The following is a 6,708-nucleotide window of genomic DNA, read 5'->3' on the forward strand; positions in this document are numbered from 1 at the left end:
AAAGTCTCCATTCAGGGGAAATGTACTTCTCATAAAGCTCAGTCAGATGCCTCAGTTTCTCTGCTGACAGGGAGTTCATGGATATCAATGGTATCTGTTTTGGGTCCAGGAACATGTTGGCCTTACTTACATCAAGATTCACACATTTTCATAGTCACCAGAATTTATGTCTTCTCTCGCCAATACAGCCACTGAATCCAGTCTCAGCTTTCAAGTCATGATATTTGGTGATACATGCAGAACAGATCTGCCATACTTGGATTCAAGAGAATTTCCTCCAGCCTTTACATCTGTCTGTTGTAATATCTGTAAATATCGTGAGACAGTGATGTCAGTGACTTAAAGACAGATGGTCTCCACTTGACTCCATTAACTTGTGGGTAGACAATGTTGAAGTAATCTTTCTAATGATATAGCCACTTTGTAAATAGTCACACAGAACAAACAGCAGTGTTACAACCTGGCCATGAGGTGACAAATTTAAACTCAAACTCACAATTATATAATATACAGCCGTGATGTACAGCCAACCTTTTTGAGTGTCCAGGTTTCAAAACAGTTGGTGGGGAAATGCAATAGCTTTGTATGGATGATTGTTGAAAGTAACCAGGAAATAATGTACTGCGAGAGAGTACATGGGTTTTAACTGGCTATCAGCCCTGCATCTGCACAGCTGTGTAGTATAGTAATAACACTTTGCCACTGTCATGGAAATAGTGAATTGAAAACAAAGTATGAGACACAATTTGAGACTAGATCATTAAAATAGCAAATATGTGTAGAATAAAATGTAGAAAGTGTCAAATAGCAGTTTTTTCTGTTGATAGCTGTAGATGTGTAAAATTCACAAGTTATTTACTATTTTATCATCATTTTTGCTTAGAAGCTACCAGGGATACTTCCAAACAGATGTCTACTTACTGACCTTGGACTGACAGATGTCTTTTCTTCATCAATGAAGCTATGGATGTAAAGACCAGGACTCGGGCACGGACTTGGTATGGAGGGCCACAACCATGAAATAAACCCTGATGCATTGCAGGGTTTAATGCCTGTAAAAGAACAATTTAATCCAGTGATTATCATTGGCCAGGGAAGTTGTAACTATCAATACTAATTAGGTGAATGAAGAACAGCATACTGGGTTTTCATGGAAATATGCTGAAAGTAGCCAGTAAAATGTTCAAACATTGAGAAAGTAGATTGGTGTTTACATGTATCTGCGTCACCAAAGCTGAGAGAAACTGATTCTTCAGTTGTGGTTTGAAGAGATGCCCTCAAGACCATGTTGGCAAAACAAACTGTCTGACATCAACTTCATCACTTTGATATAGTCATTTTACCAACCACATCATCTCTGCCTCAATGTCATTTATTATAGTATTTGTCTATTGTCTCATTGATATACATGCATTTTTAAAGAGGAAGGGTGTCGTGAGAACTGCGTCTGTGTGACTTTGTTGTTTACAAACAATGTATTTCATGCATGGTATCTAGATGCATTATGTCAACAAAGCTACAACATTTAAATATCACTATATTCCTAGTTAACAAGTATGTTTTAACTTTCATCAATCAACAACGTACCCTAGATACAGTGTTTACATCATTCGTATGGGTCCCTGGCAACCTTTGAGCAGAGTCCCGACAACACTCTCCCAAGTTTAATAAAACATTTTCATTTTCTTAGTGCAAATCTGATGGGAATATATGTATATTACTCATTTTACCATGAGATAAGTGCAAATCTTCACTTGCAATCAAACTACTTTCCTTGGCTGTCAATGATGCTGGTAGCACTGGCAAGTCAGTGTTGTAAGCAGTGCAACAATGAACAGTCTGTCTGCAAGAAAATGTCATTCTTTTAGTTTTGAAAGGGATCGTGTTCTGGCATTTGTAAACATAGTGTCTCTTTTCAACGTCACGACAGGAAAAAATAATTGGAATTATTTGATCTTGTAAATATAGTTAATTTAAGTAACTGTCAACATTCTTTCGTCAAAATACTTTACAAACATGATCTATATATGATTTCCTCTGCAGAGTGTAAAGATCAAAGGTCACAGTCATCGATGTGTGTAATTCCACAACCTTTCAAACTTTACGTTTTATTTGTTTTAAGCTGTCATCAATTTTAGCAAAATAAAACAGTCAAATGATGGATAAGCTATTTATTAGCTTCTTATCAAGTCAAAGTACAACTTGACAGAAAATTTGGTCACAGACATTCAAATAGGCTGATGTATATGATTATTGTGATCACAATCATGAGTGCCTTGCTGACAACATGTACTTCAATGTGAATTCACATTGTTCAAGCTGCAATATTATGATCATATTTCCTTCATTTTCTTTATTCTATATTGTTGCAATTATTCATGATTTCCACTAGGGTGACCCATATGTTTGTTGTTAAACTTACATCATGTGAATCCTTTATTCAACATACAGAGTTCCTCTAGATTTCCTATTTCTGTCTTGGTTGTGTTTCTTCAGCTGAGATAAACACAGTGGTGTCTGAATTTCTTCCACTTGATGAGATCAGCAAGGTTGTCTTGTTTTGTTTTCACACAAGAAACTCCTAAAATTCCCAGCAACACTTCAACACTTCTCAGCTTCTTTCCTAAAATGCAAAAGGTAGATACAAAGCTAAGAATATCATTTACAGATATTTATAACAGAGTCAGACAAAACATGGCACATTTCTACAGCTCATTCTGAGTTCCTACAAAACATTTATTAGCAAGACTGAAGTAAAGGTACAGGTAGTAAAATACATAGCTGATGGGCCTTGGCAGTCATTAGGATTAGGGCTGGCAGTAAATTACATGGATAGATCAAAGGCCTAGTTTGATTCAATCTAAAATTATAAACTGGTTTGAAAAACATTGAAATGCATGTTTTGCCAGATATTGACTTCAGAGCAAACTGACTTCATTGATAAGCTATCAGTGTGCCCTCGAAGCCAAAATGCAAACAAATTGCTTGTGACAGAAGCAGATTTATTGGTTTACAGATATGAGGTTGATGCAAAGAATTTCAACAATTCTTTAAAACTGATGTAAAGTTTCCAGAAATACGTGTTTTGTTAGAGGACACACGGTAAGCTATCATTTCTTGAAATAAAAATATCAGACAGATTAATGGTAACAACTTGTTGAACTCTGATTCAAATGAAGTGAATATTCAGATTTCACAGTGATCCAACTTGGAATATTCTGACTTGATACAATTCTAAAAGGTCAGATTCTTTACAACACAGCATTTATCCATTGGTGAAATAATTTTGTTCTGAGTTTTGTAACTGAACATTACAACAAATGTCCATAAGACTGAATTATTATTACAAGTAATTTATTTCTCTAGAGATGCTTTCATAGAGTGCCATTGTACTTGTATTGTTGTTTTAGAGAAAGTGTGGATTGGTTCTCTCTAGATGCCATTGTTGGCAGCAGTCAACAGCGCCCTCTACCACCAAGGTGTCCTGGAGATGCTTTCATAGAGGGTAACTGTACCTACTATTGTTGCTTTATAGAAGGTGTAGATTTTCCTTCTGTATGCCATTGGACAACAGTGCCCTCTACTGTAGTACACTTTAATTGATCTGTCAATGTTCCAGTGCTTAAACATTTGCAGAAGTCTAAAATTGAAATTTGAAAATTCATAAGTATAAATTCACTACAAAAAACACAATAATTATGGAAAGCTGATTAACTCCTACATATTTTATGTAATTTAATGTTTTTATTGAATATTAATAGTTGCATTTGGCACTGTGATTACCACTGAAAACATAAGAATGATAAGATCACATCATAATTGGTTTAACCCACTATTGGACTAAATAAAACCAATATGTTGAAAGATATGATAAGAGCTGAAAGAGGTAGCACTGGACAAAATGCTTGATACACAACAATATACACATATGCTGATTCCGTACATTTGTCAAATACGTTAAGTATACGCGTACGTATACTAATAAAATGTATATTAAGTACAGTGTACACTTGGTGTGCAAAGATCTGCATTACGTATACTCTTGATCTGCATAGATGTATACCCTATGTACAGGTATATCAATGTATTGAAATGTTCTATACAAAGATTTATATTATTTATACTATTAATATTGTGTTCAATATACCAATAGATAATATACTGAATGTATATCAAGCATATTGTCCAGCGTAGACTATCACTATGTAGTTTGTCTATGAAGATTACAAAACTGTCTTTCAACTTATATCATTGTAGTATGAATGATTCTATAAATATCAAACATCTAATAGATTGAGATTTATGCACAATCAGATATTTGATCTACAATACAATTTACTATTACTCAGAAAACTTAATTTACATAATGTAAATTTGTAAAATTTATTATTGACCACCTATATCAGAACTTAATCCCTCAAATTGTCAAGTAGGGAGGGATATCCCCCCTTGTGCAGTCCGGGTCATTTCCAAAATTGGCGACTCATTATGATAATGTATTCCGGCTTTTAGCAAATCATCGACCAGATTACATCATTAACAAAGTACAGGTCACGCTTGGTCACAAATTACCCACCAAGTGTGATCGGCAGTTTTGGGCCGCTTATTAAGCCTCTGTCTTGTGAATTTCGACGAATTTCGACTGTCAACATAATCCACGTGTTCTGCAGAAGGTCATGTCCAACAAAGAGTCCGATGAGTGAAGAAATATTCGAAATATTGACGATTCATTTCTACCCCCAGTTTATCGATTTCGCTCAAGTACCGAGAATCATTTTGTGGATGTTCGTCATCTGTATTAGGAATACTGTTATAAAGGTTATTTGTGTGGGTACAGGGCTTGAAATTAGCGGTAGTCCCGCATCCACAGACTACTAACTTTTCCCTGGGGCTACCAAAGTCCATGATTCGGTAGCCCACACAGACTACCAAAGCCTGGGACATGAAATACTTGGCGTGCGATGTCCGTTACTTTGGGACGAGCTAAATGCAGTCAACATGCAGTTTCATTTGTTTGAAGCAATTATCCTTTCATCTGTGAAGAGTGTTTTTATCTGGTGACTATTACAATTTTCACTGCTATGTTGTTGTTTTCATAAGAGCAGAGCGTTTGATACTAGGATGTTCAGTTGCTTTTCTGTGTGCAGTCTTTGTATGCCAGTTCACACTATGCTGTTGATCGGCAGCATACAAGACATACTTGTGTCAAGTTTTGGGTTTTGATGCTGAAATTTCACAAAACTGTCACTTCTGTATCAAGAGATTGTGTAATCAGTTTGATTTGAAACAGTAATATAAAACACTGTGTCAGTTAAGCTTAGCGAAGTTTCGCTTTTATCTATGGTTGTCGATCGGTATTACGTTCTGCATAGAGAGACTCGGGTGTAACAAGGCATGCCAGTTCATAAAGATTATATGAATAATTTTTTTTGTTTTTCTTTACTCAAGTTACAATTTCTTGGATGTATAAGCCGATTTTGAAAGTGATAGAAAGTGTTAAAATGTACATAAATTAGCATAAATTAAGCGTTCGTGACACATAACATGGGGTTTCTTGATTGAAGCCCCTAGTTTTACTGCTATTTTGTGTTGCTGAACCGGGGCTTATACTCGGACGAGTACAGTATCCCTAAAATAAAATATTCATGGATTACTAGCCATTGTCACTGGGCTACCAACTTCAGAAAATGGTAGCCCAAGTTGACTACCAGGGGAAAAAGTTAATTTCAAGCCCTGAGGTACGCGTATGGCGTTTTGCAAGAAGGAATCTGAGCGATGTCAGAGCTTTAAAATGATACCTGTTTTGTAGTTGTCCCACGCAGACTAAAAATGGTATGCAATTTTGAAAATGTGTTGACAGAGTGGCCACATGCACACAACTGTTCGACATACGGTAGAATTTGTGATCGCTGCCATCTCCGATACAAATGGGGTTTTCTGAACGATCTGTGTAGGTACACGATTTATATTTCGCAGGACTTCAGGCCAGAGTCCAGGAATCAAAGCGATATATGGAACTTGGTTGTCTAAGCTAGAATAAAAATGGTACGCGATTTTGAAAATGTGTTTTGACAGAGCGGCCACACACTGTTTGACATTTTGACAGAATATGGCGCGAGAGTTCGACACAGTATGGCGTACGTAACGAAGGACGCATGTGGAGGTTGCCAGGAAATACAATTTTACTGATGGCGCGCTGGCCGCTGATTGGCTAAATGAGAGGGGGGAAATATTATGGTATAGCGTCGCCAATTTTGGAAATGACCCGGACTGTTGTGTGAGAAATCTGGATAAATGATTACAACACTGACCACATTGTGTGTCATCTTGAACACTGGTAGATATTTGACATTTTCATACCATGTTTATGATTTCTGTCAATATTTCCCATTCTATGGTTTCTTCCTATACTCACATGTCAACACAATTTTCATTGTTTCCGACAATTCTTGCAATAGCTGATCCCCTGTGAATAGGAACAGAATAAACTGAGTCATCACAGTATAACAAAATAACAGAACAGTGAGAATAACTGTTATACCTAGGCTAGCCATTATACAAGTCATATCATTCACTCCATGAATTTGAAACCGAAAAAACTCACTATAATGTATAGGTGTGTCCTTTGAATATTGTGTAGAGTTTCAATCTGGATGTAGAGGGCGCTGTTCAATATCCCAATTAAACTGGACACAATGGTTGTCATGA

The 6,708-nt window shown here is 36.3% G+C and overlaps 1 long non-coding RNA gene across 2 annotated transcripts; it reads right to left on the reverse strand.

Annotated features, from left to right (window-relative positions):
* Positions 1-931: 931 nt before the first annotated feature.
* LOC139123698 (uncharacterized) lies at positions 932-6,460 on the reverse strand. Of its 2 annotated transcripts, none has more exons than XR_011549769.1 (4): positions 6,312-6,460; positions 2,423-2,623; positions 1,731-1,843; positions 932-1,052 (listed from the first exon to the last, which is right to left on the reverse strand). It is a non-coding gene; the product is annotated as an uncharacterized lncRNA (long non-coding RNA). The 2 variants fall into 2 exon arrangements; XR_011549768.1 differs by lacking the exon at positions 6,312-6,460 and adding an exon at positions 3,394-3,555.
* Between the last annotated feature and the right edge of the window lie 248 nt (positions 6,461-6,708).

Source organism: Ptychodera flava (assembly GCF_041260155.1).
Source record: "Ptychodera flava strain L36383 chromosome 23 unlocalized genomic scaffold, AS_Pfla_20210202 Scaffold_23__1_contigs__length_28996876_pilon, whole genome shotgun sequence".
NCBI lineage: Eukaryota > Metazoa > Hemichordata > Enteropneusta > Ptychoderidae > Ptychodera > Ptychodera flava.